This window comes from Haplochromis burtoni, unplaced genomic scaffold, assembly GCF_018398535.1.
Source record: "Haplochromis burtoni strain Fernald_Lab_line unplaced genomic scaffold, NCSU_Asbu1 Contig_343, whole genome shotgun sequence".
Lineage (NCBI taxonomy): Eukaryota > Metazoa > Chordata > Actinopteri > Cichliformes > Cichlidae > Haplochromis > Haplochromis burtoni.
The window spans coordinates 534,898-555,656 of NW_024582704.1; the positions used below are offsets into that span (position 1 = coordinate 534,898).

Genomic DNA, 20,759 nt, shown 5'->3' on the forward strand with positions numbered 1-20,759 from the left:
GACTAGCGCGGTTAGCTCGTTAGCATGGTTAGCTCGTTAACACGTTGACGCCGTCCAGCCCCACGCATGGGGCGATGCGCAGTAACTCGTTAACGGAGATTTGCCGTGTCCATCTTGTCGCTGCCTGCACGTGAAGCGATGGGGGAGGAGGGGGAGTTGTGTTCAGTGAAGGATAGAGGCGAGGCGGAGTAATGTTGCGTAGAGACAAAAGTAGACGAAAGAGAGGCAAACTTGCGGCTCCACAACTATAAGTATAACGTAACATAGACTATATCGATATAAAGGATATTGTCACATCTTATATCTCGTATAAAAATATATCGATATGTTTTAAAAACTCGATATATCGCCCAGCTCTAGTCTCCAGCAACTAGCTCCATTTAAAATGACTGCTGAACCCACTTTTAGCTGCTCAAATATAATTAAACAAATGGAAAGAATCACAATTGAGGACTGCCTTTACTCTGAAACCAACATTACTCTGAGGTTTCTTTTAACTGCCTTTATTTTGTGTGTTTTAGTTCAGGTGTCTTTTTGTATTTAATTTATCTCCAACAGGTGAGATGCATGTTCCACTAGATTGTGATCAAGTGACTGACTTCCTATTGAAGAATATTCCACTTCATTACCTTCAAAAGCGCCCGGATTGCTTACACAGTGTTTTGGGTCAGTTTCCATCTGTACTGTGAAGTAGCGTCCCATCTACTTTGCTACGTTTGGCTGAATCTAAACAGACAGCATTTTCTTTGTACACTCTGGATTATCCCACTGCTTTTGTCATCTGTCACACCATCAATAAACACCAGTGACCCAGTACCGCTGGAAGCCATGTCCAGTCTAATCTGGTCTTTCGGCTCTTGGTTTGTACCTTAAGGTAAACCCTCTGTAGTTCTTTTTGTGAAGTCTTCCCTTTATGCTATGCTTAGATAATGATATGCCAACCTCCTGGAGAGTTGTCTTCACCTGACTGCATGCTATGAAAGCAATTTTGTTTCCTTTGCAAAGGCTCCTGTGATCATGCACCACTGTTCCCTTCATCTAATGGCCAGGTCTCTATATACTGCCAAGCCCAAGCTCTCTCTCTCTCTCTCTCTGAGAAAAAAAAAAAAACCCAAACTTTTAACTGGTCACCTTTAATGTTGCGCCTGCAGTTTGGGTTTTGCAGTTCCTTTGATTGCACAATGCTGACTCACAGAAAAATCCGCAGCTGGAATAAACTACAGACTCTCTCACTGCTCAGCTGATCAAGATATAATGGAGGAATAACTGCTACCTGTGCACAAAAAAGGTTCTGAGTCAGCTAACCAACAACATTTGGTTCTTGAAAAAAAAAAAGAAAAAAAAAGAAAAAAAAGAATGGGAACCCTCAGGTTGAGCCCTCCAGGAGCATCTTCCTTGGAGGGCTCAACCCTTTTCCCCAGTCAAGTCTGTCCCGTGTTTAGCAAAGTAAAAATAAAATAAAATAAACACTAAAAGGTGAATCAAATAGACCATTACGGCAAGGCTGGGATGGTCCATTTGGTAAAGTAAATCCGTTGGGCATCTTTCTTCGCCTTTAGACAATAATTCTGATGGCAAAAGAGCAAAACGGGACAGGCCAGAAAAAAAAAAAGAAAAGAAAAGAAAAGAAAAGAAAGAATGGGCCACACATTGTAACTGCAGTTACATTTGAACAAAAACTGTGTCACGGTTTACATATATTCGGAAACAGCTGACCATTCTCTGAAATAGGCAGAAATAATTTGTCCATGACAGGAAAAAAAAGAAAAGAAAAAGAATACTGGGAAATAAGATAAACAGTAACAAGGCTCCCTTAGAATCTGTTCTTAATATTCTGCCTAGCAACACCACTGTGCTGTTTAGCTTATGGCTGAAATTGATTGTACTGTAACACAGAAGCAGAGTATAGCAAATAAACACTCATTTGCATGCTTACTTCTTCTAAATTATTATTAAACCAAACAATGGCACATAAATCCAGTGCAAAAATAATGGTAATGGTAATTGGCTGCCCCCCATATTCACAGAATGTATAGGTCCACTTATTAGTGATGTCGATGCTCCTGGCTAGCTTCACATCCGAGGGAAAATCTTTGATTTGCAATAACATAATTTAGTATTGCAATGACAGTTTGCCTTGTGTAAATAAACAAATACTAAATATTCAATGCTGAATATAAAGTCCACTTCAGCATTGGCATTCTCTAATCTTTCCATATTCAAGGCTTAGCTACTGGCCAGGTATATAAAGCTATAAATATAATAAATTCTTAATATCCAGGTAGGTTCAGAAAGATCTGCCAGATCTTCATTCTAGTTTGTTCAGATGGCAATTTAGTGCACTGTGGTTGTGTAAGACTCTTATTATTTTTTTACTCGAGGATCTTCAGACAGCACTAACAGTAACAAATGTAACTGTTATTAACCAGAGTTAAACCTGATTTTTGACTTGACTATGCTGTCTCCACCATTTGCTGTAACGAATGTGGTAACAAACAGTAGAGAACATCAAGCACAGTTTTGTTTGTCCATTTGATCTGGGAATTGTTTAAAAAACTGTTGTCATAATAGTAGGGAAACCCAACCGTTTAACCGGATGTATTCAGCCCTGATTGGTGTGATATGTCACATATTCACATGCCTTGTTTAGATGTCTGTGGCGTGTTAAAAAAAACAAAAAAAAACAAATCTTATGGCTTTAACTGCTAGTAGAAGCCCAACATGACAAAAGAAGACCAACTTGAATGCTTACTTTGTCTTGTAAAATGTCATTATGGATACTTTGGGCAGAGGGGTGGAGGTGGGGGGTTAAAACCCAACGCCTACAGATGTTCTCAGATCTTCTTAATTTCACTCAGGGCGCGCATTCACAAACTAACCTCTGTGTAATTGGATTGTGTGCTTGAGCTGATTATCAAAAAATAAACACTAGCAGCCAATCAAAGTGATGGGAATCAGGAGTCTGTGGGTCAGCCAGCATCTTGAGCAGCAAAGAGGCCAACAACAGTAACTCACAATGCTAAGCAAATGGAGGCTCACTAGACAGCTGCCTTCCATATGAGTGAAGATAAATTTTACAATCTCCCATTTCTAAAAGGTTTATTTTTTTTTTTTTAATTAATACATTATACTCAACACTCTATAACCTCTTAATATAAAGTCTTCCAGTCTTTTCTGCAGTAGTCTTCCACGATTTCTGGACTGGCAGAACAATGACTCAGACCAAACCAGATGTAGAAGAGCTGCTGTTGGGCAGCAAAACTTAAAGCTCTTACACAACGCCGCTTTAAAAAGTATATTGTCCACAGAAGTGTTCCAGTAAAATGGGTTAGGTGACAGAACAGAAGTAACACTCTTTTACATCTTGCATCAATGTCACATCAGTACATAAACACTAAGGTGGACAAATAAGGCAACGCAGTCATCATTTGATCACAGCTGAAATGCCAACGTAAATGTTAAACCCGACTACAAATATTTACCTCTGCTGCCCCACAGACCGTTTTGGAATATTAAATAAATAAAATCTATTATGTGATCAACTACACTGACATTTAAACTATTTGCTCACAGAAAAGGTTAGATGCATTAGGAAACTGACTTCTTGACATTACACCCTCTCAGCACCGTATCCGAGCAGGTGTATTAAAGCGTGCACAAAAACCAAGACAAGCCTTTGCAGATTCCAGGAGACAACATTTTATTTTTGCTGCGACTTATTGTAGATGTCAGAGCAAAACATGGAGGAAAAAAATCATTTAAAACTATTGAACCTTTTATTTATGACCACTTCTGCAAGATGATTGCACAGGTCACCTGAGACAACCCTTCCCAGTCTGACTTGGACTGACTGCAATCACTCCCAGAGAGATTTTGAAGGTTTCCTAATAATTACTGTCTGATTGATGAATGCAGACATGCAAATATGTTGCCACCAGTCAGATTAAGTCTTTGTTAATAAGCACTTGAGGAAAGTTGAATATTTGGCATATCACAAAATATACCGACAAGAGCAACACATTCATAATTAACTTAAGTGATCCATTATTACTGGGACAAAACTGACCAGGCTTAGTGTTCACTCTCATTGTAAGTTCCATGTGTGGCAGGCTTATTTTTCTGTGACCACACAAACAGCAGATTCTGGCAGCGAGTTAATACATCCTGCATGATTAATAAAATTGGCATAGTGTTCGCCCTGCTTTGAAGACCAACTCTGCACTGGTGCGTTGTCAAACCGTTCCAACGTGTGCCTCGCTAAAGCTCTTGCATTTTTGTTCCAGAAGGAAATGTGAATGGACTTCTGAGTGTCTAGCTCACAGCTGATAACCAAACCAACAGAACATCATGCCAGTTCTGCATTGTTGTAACTTTACAAATCAGTCTAACTTCAGTGCCAATCACTCATATCAGTAACAGTACAAACTTTTCAAGCAACTGTTACAAGAAGAAACCAAATTCCTTAATTATAAAACCTTATTGTTAGTAGTATCTATTTAAGGCAGATGACTGCAGTAATAGGGGAAATGTCATGGATGGAAAAAGATGACATCTTGAAGTGACATGTCTAATAGTGGGGAAATGGTAACTGCCAACGGATTCAGCTGGGGGCTATACAAAAATCTACTTGCCTAGTGAAGCCACTGTAATTATGTTGTATGCTTAAACAAAGCACTTTGAGATGATCGCTCTGCACAACAAAAGCTGCCAGATTAAAGAAATGAAAAATGGCACAACAGACGGGGCTAACAACTACTTTAATTTTTATAAGGTGCTGCATTTTTACAGCTTACGCCCCTCCCCCTCCTTTGATAGTGATATCAATAGATTAAAAGAAGGAATAAAGCCTTGATCTGGAGCTTTAAGTACTTGACAGATTAAGGCAACTCTGCGTGAATTGTAATCAAATTGAGATAAATATCAGGCTATTCGAAATAAACATATGCCTCAGATGATTCAAAGCTACAGAACATCAAGTGCCTTTACGGTCATTTGATAACGGAAATGCTTGCCCCAGTAAATCAAATTCTTCTGCCTGTCACAAAGTATTAGTGAAATGCTCTTAGAAATAACCTCAGCACAGTGTTAACACTATTCACCGCTATTCATGGAAAAGAAAACATCAATAAAAATGCACTAAAAGATCATCTGAATTTTGTCAAGTAGTCAAAGAGTGGTGGGTACTTTAAAAGGAAATTAGACTCACCTAAGAGAAGAAATAAATACTCACACTGTGGCTTGTCTGTGGTTAGAGCTGATGCAGAGAGCGAAAAGAACACGCACACGTTGGCAAGAGAGTAAGAAACCCCCAATCCTAAAACACTGACAAAGAGCCATATTGATTTTTCCTCTGCTCAAAGAGGACTCGAGCAGAAACAAGAGCAACTCCATTAACATGCCGAGCCATTCCACTATGCCATGATTTCTGAATTACCAACGCTAGTCTCTAAGATTCTCAAAACACTTCTAATTATCTCTGCTCTCTCCGTTCTATAATTGAGGCACTCTGTCTCAATGGAAGCTGATGTAGCGGCAGTCGCAGCATCTACTATGGCACTCTTCTTTGCATCCATGGCCAGCTGCACAATAGGCACACTGACTGCGTAATCTCCCAGTTGAGAGACTTTAGGGTTGATATTGCTAAGGAATTTTTATTAATATATTACTGCATCCATCTATATGTTTGCGCGTGGGGCACAGGAACACTTCAAGATGACAAGTATTCATCTAGCCTGTCATCTCTGCACACCAACATGAAAGTGGAACGTCGTCACAAATACCACACCAGGGGCTTTATCACCTATTTAGCAGTCAAAGATAGAAAGAACATCTTATCACTTAAAAGAACACACTAAACCAATACTCTGCATTTCATTAAAAATAACTACTTAGCATTAAGCCTCATATAGAACAGGGTTGAGTGATATGTTCCACTAACCAGCACTTTGTGGTAGAACAATATAATCTAGACAGTTAATAAAATAAAGCAGCCCAATTCAACTTTCAATTCTTTTTATAACACACATGTAAAATCTTCTAACGCCTAAAAACTACCAGCTGCGAACTCTGAATCACCAACAGCTGATATATCTGTTCAATCCCCAACACTAACAAGTCAATGAGAACAGCTGCACAAAGACATCTAGGCTATTTTCTCCTTTTATTTAAAATGTGCACAACACTCATGGTGGAATTGTTTCCAATATCTTAAAATGTCAGTGGAAAAAATAAAAAATAAAACCAATCACAGCTTTGTTTATCAGTCTTCAAAGAGCTACACAGACTGCACGAACAAGGACAAAGCGGTAAAATTAGAATGTTAATACTGCAGGACAAACTGCCTTGTTTAAGAGTAACATCTCCTCTGTGGTAATGATGATTGACTTCGACAACATTACATTTCTCCACAAGGTAGTGAGACTTAAAACACTCGATGGAGCCCTTTAAGCCAAAACAGAAAAAAAAGATGGTGCCATTTGCATTACAATGCAACAGTATATTTAGCATCTGAGCTGTTTAAACACTGAAACAGAAGGGACCATAGCAATAACTTCTGTGGTAATATCAGTTAGAGCTGATGAAGAGGTTCCCCTTGACACAAAACGGTCTTCTTTCTATAGGGGTTCAAGATAATTCAACAAAGAGTATGAAATTTCATTCCACAGCTCTGGTAGTCTTATCAAGCCTAAACTAATTTGGTTACAGACAGACTGTTGGCAAGTGACAACCACTCAGCAAGACTGTGAGATAAAAAGGATCAAGTAGTACATTACAAAAAAGCTGCTTAGCAACATTATCGAGTACATCAAACACAAACTAGACAAAATCAAGTGCAATCTAGACATATCTTTTTTGACTGCTATCACTTTAATAATTTCTAAATGAAACTGGTTTACTAATGCTTATTGCAATGGTAGAGCACAAACTCATTAAACGAAACTAAATTATTCAGACGAAAGAGAATAACAAGTGTAGATAAGAGAGCTCTTGAAGTGCTTTGTGTTGACTTTAGGTCGACATCTACAACCCCACCAAAGTAAGATATGCGATGTTGGTAAAATGAAAACCTCAGGGTATGTTCGCGTTACGTGTTTGCTGTGCTGAATTTAATGTCTGGTCTTGACTATCTGTCTTACTTTGCTGTCAACATAGTGTTCCTACATGACAATCAAAGTGGAAAAAGATGACATTTTGTCATACTGGGTACCAAAAGATCCACGTCCATCAACAGAGGTTCAAAAATAGACATATTCAAAACCAAAAAAAAAGTAAACAAACATTAAGTGGAAGCAACTTCCTGATTGGCAGTGTTTTTAATCCATAAATACTAAATACTTAAACAGGAGCTCAGTAGAGAAATGCATGCATTATGTTGAAAACACACAAGGCCAAATGATAGAAAGTGTATCCAAGAGCACCAGCATTTCAGTATTTTAATAACATTTATCAAGAGGACTAGTCCATACAACTTAATAACATCTACTGATAAGCACACAGACATCAGCCCTTTTCCTCAATATCATTTTCACTTGTGCTCAGTTGCTTTCGACATGATGGGGTATGATTTCTGTTTAATGGGCATTTTCTTTTCAGCACCTCGTTGGCTTTTTAGAGATGGTCTTAAACTTGAGTCAGTGAGCTGTTGAAAATAAACAACCCAGGCTTTAGCAGTAGGAAATCAGCCTTTTATCTTCTTCTTTTTTTATTTTGCTTAGGAAGTCTGCACACTGAGTGAAATGACCCTGAAATATATAAGTGAAATCTCTAAGAGCTGGCTGAAATCTCAAAATACAAGGAGAGGTCATTCAGTGCTTTCTTTATCATCTCCTTTAGCATTGGATATACACTGGATACACCCAGCAATCCTTTAGGACAACAAAGCATCTTAATTCTATATTTAATTTCTTGTAGCAGCAGCTTTCAAAGTGGGGTGATGTCAATAAGGCACACAAGTCATGCACATGACCTGTGGAAACTTAATGTTTCCATATACTAAACTATAAATATGTTGTTAAACCCACAGTCAAACCATGGTGGTTAGTGCTCTATAAATAAAATGATCACAGTGCATACACAGATGTGAACTACATGAACTAATACCTACCTCCACACATTAATCTAACCTTTAAGGCGAGAATAAGAAACACTACAAAACAAATACACAATAAAAACTCTGTAATGTCACAGATGATGGTCCCTACTACCCAAAAGCTTTGTGCCAGCTATGCTGTCACAATAAGGCCAGTGTATTTTTCCATTTACCTCTGGTTAAACATTGTGTACACACTACCGAAACCTTTTAATCTGTTTTGACCAAATTTGTCTGGTGATTCTTTTTTATGTCCCACTGACAAGAGAAAGTCAAGGTATTGTCCAGACGCTTTTCTTTTGCAAGCTCCTTTGACTACGATGACCTGGATGACTGAGAACCTTCACAGACACGTCAAGGTATTGTCTTTGTCTTCTAAGCTTAAAATAACTTCCTGTTAAGTGTTGGCTACAGAGTGGCTGACATCCTTATAAGAACTTTGTTTGGAACATCAACAGAGACCAGCTTCAACATGTTATTACTTAACCTAGTGTAGCTGGATTCCCTTAGCACCTTGGGTATCTTTCCATATGACCTCGCGAATTCTCCCTCACAAATTTACTTGACATCATGACATTTTCCACTAAATTCAGGAAAAGGTGTTTCAGAAAACACACACAATTTATTCTTTTTGATTATTTAGCTGTAGTAAAGCAAAGAAGAATGGCTAATTTAATCAAACAAAGCAGGGCTGAAGCTTGAGGTGGTTAGTCAAAGTGATACGATCAAGCTCCTCCTCGCTTGAGACTTTACTCCGAGTATCTGCTGTCAGGCTTTAGTCAGTCATCAAATTTAGATCACTGACTGATTTCTTGACTTAGACAATACTGCACGCACTAAGGCTGCACATTTCCTTTTTCACACTTTTAAATCAGAGGACAGTCAGTACACAGAAATCACAGCTACCACAAACACTTTCATGTAAACTTGCAATTGCTAATCTGCAAGACTTCAGTTTCAGTAAAATGGCGGGGAGGAGCTTTAGTCACAGACTGGCAGGAAATTGCATCTGCATTTACATCTATGGAAAACTTGGGTAAATATGTTTGGGTAAATATTGCCAACAGCGAATATCTGATGACTATGCAGCAAGTACCAAAAAACAACGGACCAACTCTTTCTCAGTTGGCTGAAAATTCCAATGCAGGGCACAATCATACTGTCAGTAACAACAGTCGAATAACAATTACATACAGAGGGATTTCAAGATGAGGGTTGAAGGGCTTAACCCTCTCATTACACAAGTGTGTTTAGTGTTGCAAAAACCATAGGCATGAGAATGGTTTATAGAGAACAGGAAAAAAGTGATGAGTCACTCATCACAATGTAGACGTGTGGGCTAACCCTCATTACCTTTTATCCTGTTATGAAACACTTTATCCAAATGGGAGTGGTCTCTTCCAAGATAACAATGCCTCACTGAGAGAGCACGAGGTCTCACTGAATATTCAATAGGTGGCAAAATGATGTGATTGACATGCTATGACCATCATGGTCACCAGATCTCAACGTGGTTTACTACTTAAGAGAGAATCTGGACCCTCATTTTAAGATATCACAATTATCATTCTGGAAGAACACTCCTGCAGCAGAGCCTCATGGACTTTGGACTTTCTTAGTTTGACACGTCAAGTGAGGTGCCTGTAAGGACGGAGCTGTAGTTGGTAGCCATCCACAAAACACCGATCCACAAATTCTACACAGAGATGCCTGAGATCACTAATTTCAGATCACTAATAATGAACATTGTGTATTTTCCCAACATTTTAAAGATAAAAATCAAGGTTTCATGTTGAAACTGAGAAAACTTTAGAAAAAAAGCACAAGAGAAAAGGTGCACAAGTAAGAATGCAAAATTATAATGTCTTACTTTTTTTTCTTTTTTTTTAAATCATGTGTAGTATGCATATACCAGTGAGAGACAGTGCTGAAGCGCTTTGCACCGACTGAAATGTTAAAGTATTATTTTGAAAAGCTGATATATGATCTTTCCCCCATCAATCAATATTAAGGTTTTCCTCCTCGACCCAGAATGTAAACTGAAAAAGGAGCTGAAATGTGCGAGCTAAAATAAGCTTGTTTTATTAACTTAAATACTGACTGACAAATGAGGGAGAAGGAAGAGATGTGAAAGGAACATGGCCTCGGGCTAAAGAGCAGAAAGTCCCTGAATAACACTGCTCTCTGTGTCTGTGTGTGTGTGCAGCAGAAACGATAAAGACACTACTTTTTTCCCTAGAGTCTTTTGTCGACTGTTTATTACATGCATTCCTGCACGGGCAGCTCACCAGGCAGGATTCCAACAAATTCTTAGTGAAAAGTGAAATACCCATCTGCACACAGTGCATTCAGTCAAGTTAATGGTATCTACTCGCAAATTCTCTGGACCTTTCAGGCTTTTATACTAGTTTATTCCACGAGGAATCTTCTATTAACCTACTACACTGAGGATGACTGAACAATAGAAATCAGTAATAAAGCAACAACAGCACCACAGTGAACACTGGCATAACCGCTCCTACAGAGTGTCAAAAGTCCAACTATGAGAAAACAGCAGGCCACTGGTGAGTGACTAATACACTGCACTACTGTTTGTACCATAGACAGTTGTGGTGTTGCCATGTGAATGTCCAACTAGAGAAAGGCCGAGGACAACCATTAACCTCAAATAACTGCCTGCCTCTCTTCCAGCAGCTGCCTAACAGGGGCCGAGTCAACAAGCGAGGCTTCAAATGGCATTGTCACTCTAACATGGTGGCTACCCACAATCAATGCTGCACTGATCTGTCCCTCAGAGACACAAGTGTCATGTGCAAAAAATGACAAGAATCAAGAGTAAGCAATAATTTGGACCCAATTCACTCTCGATCAGAGAACTGGTTTTGACAGCGTGGAATCTATTGCTGACAAATTATCTGCAGCACACTATGTAAAAATCACATCTTAAATCAGGAGTGGGCAATCAATTTCCCCAAAGGGCCAAATGAGAAACTGGGACCAACAGGCTACACTAAGTTCTGCTTAATATTAATTGTATCTCTTATAAGCTTATTGGCGTGGCCCTCCACAACAGTCCCAGTTTTTCATGTGGCTCCTTGGGGAAAATTAATAGGCTGCCTCTGTTTTAAAGGGCACTTTAACTTTGTACTTGAAGCATAAAGACTCACAACGCAACTGCTCATAAAAACACACACACACACACACACACAGAAACGTAGGCAGTAACATCTGACAGTAAGGCCTAAGGTGCACACTCTATCACCACCAATGTTTGCAGTGCTGGAAATCGTATGCGAGGTAAGAAATGCATTCTATGCTGCATTTCTGTAATGGGGAAAATAGCTACATTAAATCATTTTCTTTGACTTGTGTATTACACAATACCTATAATAGGTTATAGCTAACGAGGGGTCCCACTTTTCACTGTGTATTAACCTTAAACAATACTGTTTAATATAGTTTTTAATATTTGGAGCTACAGTGCATCTTCCATGCTGGACCATGTGACAGAGGTCTAGACCAGCTTTCCTTTAGAACGCGAGTTTAAATACATTCGCCTTATTTGGACATTTGACATCCTTGTTTACACATTTGCTGCCACCGTGACCACTTGGTCATCCATTAAAGGAAATGTGTTTCCGCCTCCAAAAATGCAACTCAGCTATGTCGGAGTTCAAACGCACCATCACTTAGAAAAGTATAAGAGCTGAGGTTTGCTTGCTTTGTCCTCGTGTTGTCACCAATGCAAATGATTCTCCTTCAATTCTCCATCTACCTCTCCTATTCCCCATGCCTGTTTGTTCTCCCTTTTCCCCAGCATCATCAATTTTCTTTTATGGCGGCTGCCAAATTAAAATGCAAAGCAAACAGGCTTTCTCCGGCAGATTACTGTATGTTACAAGTAAAAGCTAAAACAACCAATCACACAATATGCAGACCATACCATGTGTGCTCTTTTTTAGCTGCAGTATATTTAGTCTGATATATTCACACGTTGGAGCATCCTAATATTTCATTTCACTACTAATAACACTAAAGCTGAATTTATGCTTCTCTGGCGAGTTGTTTCTCTGCTCCTGTTTGTAGATGCCTACGGCGTGGGAAGTGATTTATGGTTCAGCGTAGGATTTTAACCCGTTGGCTGTCGTGGCATTGCTACCTCACTAGATGGATGTGTTGTACATTTTTGTGCCATGCTGTGTATTTATTTCCCAACCAAGTAATATAATTTACCTTCATGTATTTGCTATGCTGTGCTTACGTGATTAAAAAAAAAAAAAAAAAAGCAAATATGTTCATGTTGTTTACATTCTCAAAGAAATAGAAAATGATGGTGAAGACTAAGCTGTTCCATTACTCCCATGAACCCTTTACAGCCTGTGTTAACCTCACACTGCTGCATCTTAATACGAAGGCATAAATCTGCCCTAAGCAGCTGAGTGAAACATTACACACCCATATTTTTTTTGCAAACCAGTCAGGACAGTTCAAACCACTAATGTTAAAGCCACAAGAGCTACTACTTGCGAGACTATGCACGAGTGCTGCTCCATTTGCGTGTTTTTGATTAACTGCTTTCTCTGCCCACAATCTCGACCTTAAATAGGATGTCTACTCTTGAGAGTAACCGGGTTTCTCCACTGATCTTCCTTGATCGTTTGTGAAATCGCATAACACAGTTTTATCGGGGTAAGACCTACATTTGCTGTCCAAATAAGTGAATTTGTTCCAGCGTCTTGTCAGATTAATTGGAAAAATGAACAGGGACAGATAATAATGACTTCCTGCAGGCTGATTAGATTTAAATTTCCTGATTTCTGGCATTAGTATTTTAATTCATTTGCATTTTGTGGTGCTTTCCGTCAGATTTTTTGGTTACACAAAGTAATCTGGTGATTATCTTTTTGATAAACTTATTATCAGCCAAAGAGTCTCATTATAAATTTCCCATAGCGCAGAATAATGTTGCTAACCAACACAATGTTGCAGATCTGATTTCCCCTTTGTTTTTGTTTGATGTTTGTTCATTACTTGTTTTGTGTTTTGATTATTATCATAGACCTAAGCATATTTTGCCAACAGCACACAACAGCCCCAATCTGGTTGGCCTAGGTAGAAAAAGGACATAAGAATCAGTGTGCCAGTTAACAAAAACTGCCAGCAGACTACACAAAATAGTTGGAAGTGATCCAAATGTGGTCACCCAGGGTAACCAAACAACTAGTACTGTTGAAGCCTGAGGCCCCAAATAAGATTTCCTGTAACTACGTGCCAAAGCTGACTGTTGTATAGAAGATTGGTTGATTTCATTGGGATTTTTTTGTAAAGCCCATCTGATACTGGGTTTTTAGAACCAATGCTGATACTGACTTTTATGCTACAGTGACACTAGATAAAACAGTGGAGGGAGACTGTAGCACCAAAAAATAAAAATGACTGCGTCTCTGTGCAATGAACTGCTTCAAAGATGGAGACTAGGTTTGTAACCACTATTCAAAGCGACTTTGGTGTGTCAAGATGGTGATAAAACAGCAATGAAACAGAGCCAGTTTGTTATCAGTTTGTGATTAAATAGGGTGAAGCTGGCAATTACATGAAATCTCTTTACGATAATATAGTGATTCACTGTAAGAAATCTGTAACAATCGCAAATCTGTTGCTGTTTACATACACAAAGAAATCACATTAAACAAAGTCCAGTCAAGACTGGAAATTCCCCCTGAATAATGATGTAGTTATGGCAGGGCGGGGCTTAACTACAAAATGATAGATGTTTGGCAACCTTGCTTTTATATGAGAATATAACCAGATTACAACCACTTCGCAACTAGATGACAACCAGTTGAGCGCAGTCTCCTATTGCAAAACAATGCATCACAGATAAGCAACTCATCGGCACAGACTGACTCAGATCAATTGCGAATTTTTGGCAATTGATTTGTGTCTATAAATTGGACAGCATTTATTCCCAAACCTCTGCTAATCTTTGGCTATGTCCACACGTACCCGGGTATTTTTGAAAACACAGATTTTTCTATGCGTTTGCACCTTTCGTCCACACGTAAACGGCGTTTTTGGTCACTGAAAACTGAGATTTTTAAAAACTCCGGCCAACGTGGATATTTTCTAAAACTCCGTTTTTGCATTTACGCGTGGACGAGAAAAACGCAGAAAACGTAGCGTCAAAGATGTGCGCCTTTTTTGTCGTCACAGTGTGCGCCACGTTATTGTTTCGGTGAAATGAATTTCTACAATACTGTTAATTGTACTCTCTGCAGTGTTTAAATGCTTACATATACACACACAGTTACTGTCCCTCCACACATACGACTCAGTTCTGCTTCTATGCCCCAGCTTTGTTTACTTTTTCCCACCGAGGCTTCTAGACTTCTGATTGGCCAACATTTCTACACGGTTAGGAATATAGCGCCACCTGCTGCTTTGGCATGTTCCTAGCAGCGTTTTCCTTCATTTCTGCCTTTACGTGTGGACGGGATTATTTTTTAAAACGAAAACGGAAAATCTCTGTTTTCAAAAATACCCGTGTACGTGTGGACGTAGCCTCAGAGTGATTGCAGTCAGTCTGAATCAAAACACAAATTTTTGTGAATAGGTTCCCTCCCCAAAGGCGACCCTGGCAGAAAGTGGTCGCCACAAGTACTTGAAATCCGTCACCAGTAGTAAACCAGGTCAATGGATTCACTAAGATTTTGGACTCCACTGACCAAGAAGCCAGCTTTCCTAATTTTTTATTCTAGTGTTACTGAGCCATTAGACAACAAAGGTTTTCAACAGTGATATCGGTCAATTAGCACAAGACAGCTCTTTTTAAATTTTTAACTACTACATTAAACTTTTCTAGTCAACAAGCTGTCTAATAATACACGTTTCTAAATTAACTCAACATCTTTTTGTATTAAATTCTATCAAAGAAAAAACAATTCATATCAACACATTAAACATTTACACCAACACCAATAAATCTGCAATACATCCATTTCCAGTTTGTTCTATCAGATAACACAAGTGTAAAGCTCAAATCACTGTACAATTTAAAGCAAAAATAAAAACCTGGCCTATTACTGTTGCTCTAAGATCCAGCACTAAATTCTTCAGTGATGTTTTCACTACTGAACAGCTGAAAATACATAATGCCTACTAAACTAGCCCCATGATATATTGAGCCCTGCAAAAATCAAACAACTACAGCCTTTAATCCCAGTTAATTCTTTATTCATGCACAGTAAAAAGGAACTGGACATGATCGCTGTGCACCTCGAACGACAACCCTTTGGTGGGCTTTAAACCGAAGCCGCTTTGATGGGAATGTGTTTCAAACTAAAACAACATTAAAATTCTATACATCTGTTTCCATGCATGCCTGGGCAGAGGGATGAAACAGGATAGCAGATCTCTGTTAACGCTTGCACAGTTTTAGACTGACGAAGGAAATGGTGCTCTTTGAAAGTGGTTGCCGTTCCAATTTCCAATTGATCATCCGTGTTTTTCACATTAGACTGCAGCAATTGTGGATGTTCTCTCATTTACTCATCAATATAACAAGCAAGGCTGGTGTCATCTGAGAGCGACAACAGTTTCTCTTTGATTCTACAGATGACAGTGGATTCTGCTGTATGATTAGGGCAACAGGGATAGAGCCTCCCACTCACTGCCACCACGCTACACTATTGATGTGCTCTGAGGAATTCCCGCGCATCACTTCAAAGACCTTTCTTGCTCTACACTAAGCTCAACTCAAAAACATATCTTCATAAAAGACCATGACATTCCTACAGCTAAAAGCGAGCTTATATCTGGGAAAGACATAATTGCTTCGCGTCAAAAAATGGATACGCTGTATGTTCTGTAGAGTAACTTAGAAAAAAATAATATTATATTGTAGCATTTTCTTTACTATTTTAATCAACCATTTATAGATGTGCATGTAGCAGCGAAAAGATAACCACTGTCAGGAACAAGTGATGCACCACTGATTAATGAGGTCACACTGCTTATGAATGGAGGAGTGAAGGCAGCACTAAATGCAATGGTGTGGTAAAAAACCCCAAAGGTTTTGTAATAACAGAAACACAACTATCCTTTTGAATCGACCCCCATAATTGCTGTGGCTTTCCTTTCTACAATCACACGGGACGATACTTCAAACCAAAAGCAAATGAGACAGCATTTCTGCAGCACTCAAGTCTGTGCTGCGCCACAAAAGCTGACAATATCTTTATAGCCTGTGTGGGGGAGACTTGAGTGTAACCTGGGCTCACATCCCAGGAAAAGATGGATCACTGGTTTCTGGCAAAACAGCAGCTGTGCAACAAGCATTCAAAGTGCCCCCCGCCCCCCTCCCCCGCTGTAATGGGCAATTCACAAGTGAGAAATCCAATCAAAGCTGCAAAACCTGAAGCAGAGCTGCATATTCTGATACAACATTACAGCCCGCACGACAATTGTCACATCCTCAACTTTGTCAACAAAATGGTAGCCTCAGGAAATACAGACGGCGGCAACATCCACACAATCAGTTTTCATATATAAAATCTATTTTGGGGGCCAGATGAGGTACATTTTCCCCCCACTACAAGCTTCCCTAGCCCACCCACACAATGGATGGCTCAATAAATATTGTCATCTATTCTGACTGTCAGTTTCCATTGTCCTGCATTTACTATGCTTGAACAAGCAAATAAAAAAATAAACAAAAACACAAAAAACCCCACCATTTTAATAATTGCATTACATAATTACGCATTTCAGTAATATTTCGCAGTTTTCAGGTGTATAGCAGGTTTTAAGCCTTGCCGCGGCCGTTTACATTATAATCTCGACAGTCATGTTCATATCGAAAGATGATGGAAATTACATAAGCACTTCTGAACCGTCCACCCACCTTTCTTTCCACAAGCTACGAAAACAAGACAGGACACTCCACGGAGCACTTGATTGATTACAGGAACTGTTTAATCAAAGTCTGAACTCACTGCAGACCTAGTCAGCTGTTACAAGCAGATACAGCATAGTCAAAATTCACAGGTAGCCAAGTGTGCAACACACAGCGGCACAGGCTAAAAATATAAACAATCAACCGTTTTCTTAAGTTGTTGTCCCCCCAAAAAAAGGATTTAAATATGCCATCAGAACATATTGGGTTACCAAAGCCTATGCTACTTTCTCTTCATGCTAGAAGTGTGAAATGAAGTCCCAGGTGTCTCTCTCACTCCTTTTCAACTGTGTGCACATGCAAAGGAAATAGCGAAAGCTGCACCTCTGCAGGTTAGCTGTTCCAATGGAACACAGTATGCACTATGGTAGGTAGGTAAGTAGCTATTTTAACCAAGTGCTATATTGCATTAACAATTACTGACTACAATTTGGAGGTCAGGTCATGTAGGTAATGCTGTTTTTCTGAAGGCATTCAAGCGTTCCATGTTAGAGCTTCCCTGCAGTGCTTCAATAAGCCCATCCCCCCATCACTCAGAGTGGATCGCTTCAAAAGAATCTTAACCTTGTAGAAACGCTGCATGTATGTTTTAAAGTACAAAGATTTTCATCTAATCACAACCTGCCTATTGACACTAACTGCATTAAAGCACTCGCCACTTCACAAAGGGAACTGGAATCCATATGCGTCTCATTCCTCATGATCCATTTCATTGCTAATGTAAAACCCAGGAGTATAATTGAATATGTGGATATATGTGCACCTGTAAAAAAGGCTTAATTCAAGTGGTTTGAAAATAAAAGGCACCGTAAGCCTTCAAATGACCAGCTACCTTTGAGGATATAGGTTAAATCCTTTCTGAGTTTGCTATCAGCTGGTGTGTGGCCACGACATGACGGCAGCCTTACAAAGCCAACATAATCCCCTTGTCCTGGACTAATCTAATGCCCTGGACCTCAAAACAAACACTTTTAATGCTCTTCTTGCACAGTGTTTCTTTGGTATATAGTCTGAGGCACAACAGATTTTTAAAAAGGTGAAAGGCTGGTCACAGTTAACGCAAAACAAATCTGAGCCAAAGCCCAGTGCCTTCACGTACATTAGTAACTTTTACAGTCAGTTGCTGTCCTTTAAAAACATTACATACCAGCAGCTGAGTTATCAAGGACATCATACTGTTGAATAAGGAAATGGGAATTTCCTCAAGTGGCGTTGCTCTCGTGTTCAGTCACTTCACAAGCTATGGTCTGTCAGACTGTATAAAATCTATCTGCCATGCTATAACAAGGATCCTATCACCCTTATAATGATTAAAACAAATTACTACTTAAAAAAAAAAAAAAAAAGGTAATCAGATTGAGAGGAACTGCCTTTGAAAAGGTACTGAGCTGGAATGAAAGCTATGCCAGCTCTATGCCTTACAGTGAAATTGCTCAATTTTGTCCACCAAAAGAAAAAATAGCAAAGGACATGTTTGCTCTGTGGAAACATTGCTATTATTAAAAGGGACACCAGTGCTTTCACATGTATGAATTCAATTTCAGGGCAAATCCTCTGGGCTTAACACTGTTATATTACCGTCTTTTGTATTGATTTCAATGTGACAAAGACATGAGAAGAATGAGTAATAAACCTCTAGGTAAAACAAAGTGTTCAAAAAGAAATCAATACAAAACAAGTCGGTAATAATACGTAGTGACCAAACACTCTTCCAGCAAGCGTAAAAGACCTCAATCATTTATTGGAACAACTAGCAAATTAATGTTAGTCTGGTTAAGGTGATCATTTTGCTGCCCGCTCTGATATAGGTTATTTGGCTAGTTGCACTGAAAATAATATGAACCGTCACTAAACCTCAGAACGAATGCATTTTATGCTGCCTTGGGTCACGTGCGTGAATTTCTATTGACTTGACATTATTTCACATAAGTCACTTGAAATCATTAAGTCCCGCCAGGCCTTAATGACTGCATACCAAGTCTTAAATGAGGAACTCTTACACCTCTATGCCAAAAAGCTGGTATGAGAAAACCACAGGTCTGCTGCAGACTGGCCTGGACTCAAACAACTTCCAACACGTCCCACATTGCCGAATAGGGAACAAACGCTTCATGCACATTATTCCAAAGTAGCTTAATATTACAGTGCAGAAAAGTGTCTTCAAATGGTGTCCAGAGTTTTCGCGAGACAATGTATCCAACCTGATTTAATAGTCAATGAAGCATTAGCCAGGAATGCCTGAGGCTCTTGAGAAACCAGTGACATGTTTAATGATTGAGTATTCAGTTACTGTCAACTATAGTAGTTTTGTGTAAACAAATACATTTCATTAACAAAAGAACCACTCATTTGCATTGGTTTCACCTCATTTACGGCTTGGGTGGATGGTACAGTCGATGGCTCAGACAGTATTTCACTCTTAAAGTAAGAAGATGGTTACTTCTATCACTAAATTTAAATTGTTAAGGCTTCATGGTGGACAAACTGTATTTTGTTTCATTTCTGTACTTCAATCTCATAACCTATTATTGGAAAATGACATCAGCTTCACCTACTTATCCATCTACCTCGAGTACTCTGTAATAATATCTGAAGTTTGGGGTTCTGCAACCGCTTGCAAATATCTCATTGCGAGATCATCCACCCACGCCAGATATCCTTACACTTAGGCATGCCACATGGAAGACCTTGAGTGTTGTATTGTAAGCACTTAGCGGTTGTGCTTGCAAAAACAGAAATGTGCAATACAAATGACAAATGTCCTCAACAAATCATATTTAATTGACTGCCAGCACTAGGTCATCGTACACATTAAGCAGGATTGTGCAAAGCCTGTGACACGTTTATGTTGCAAGCTTGCACAACAATTAAAACCATGTCTCACTTTTTCCCAATGAACCAATGCTGTTGAAAAATAAAAAATAAAATTCTGCACACTGGAGCGTTTTTGAGATATATATATATATATATATAGATATATATATATATATATAAATACATTTAACACTACTGCAGTCTTGTATCTTGACTAATGAATATGTTGAACACTTTAACCTGCAGCTAAGTACTAGACTGAGACTACTTTGCTAGTCTTTAATGTGGTCCTGTTACAGTCCATGGAGCAGCACAGACCATGGGGTAGAGCACAGGGTTAGCCCACAGTGGTCTTGTTAAAAAGAAAATCTTGTGCTTGAGCTGAATGACTCAATTCACTGAGATGGGACACCCCCAAGAACATGAGCTGACAAAACGTGACTTGTTTAGTTTTTTTTTTTTTTTTTTTTTTTTGTGGGGGGGGGGGGGGGTTCCATGGAAGTCCTTACCATAGCTACATATTAACATGATCCACCATTTTGTAAAATTTTTAGCTGTAATACAGAGCACTTTGTCTGAAGCCACAACCTGTAACAAGAGTTGTAGCACTTGTTTACACTGCTCTGTGTGTGTGTGTGTGTGTGTGTTAACACCAGTATACGTGTGGTTTCAAACAGATTCACACAGATCCTCACACTCTGCTCTAAATCATCACTAGTAGCACGTTAAAAGATCAGGCTTTCATTTTCATGTCTACTTAAGTGCCCCTCGCAATTCACTAACGAGACCCCCTGGGAGTCCCCGGTACCCAGATTGGGAAACACTGTGGTCACTTCACTGGCGGAATTTGCAGCTTCAAATCTGCCCAGATCCATCTTTTATCTCCAAACATTGGGGGGGGGG

At 39.2% G+C, this 20,759-nt stretch overlaps 1 protein-coding gene across 4 annotated transcripts in view; it reads right to left on the reverse strand.

Annotated features, from left to right (window-relative positions):
* LOC102306986 (zinc finger protein 609) overlaps nt 1–20,759 on the reverse strand; it is an 81,734-nt gene that overhangs the window by 59,921 nt on the left and 1,054 nt on the right. The gene's annotated exons all lie outside the window — the stretch shown is intronic.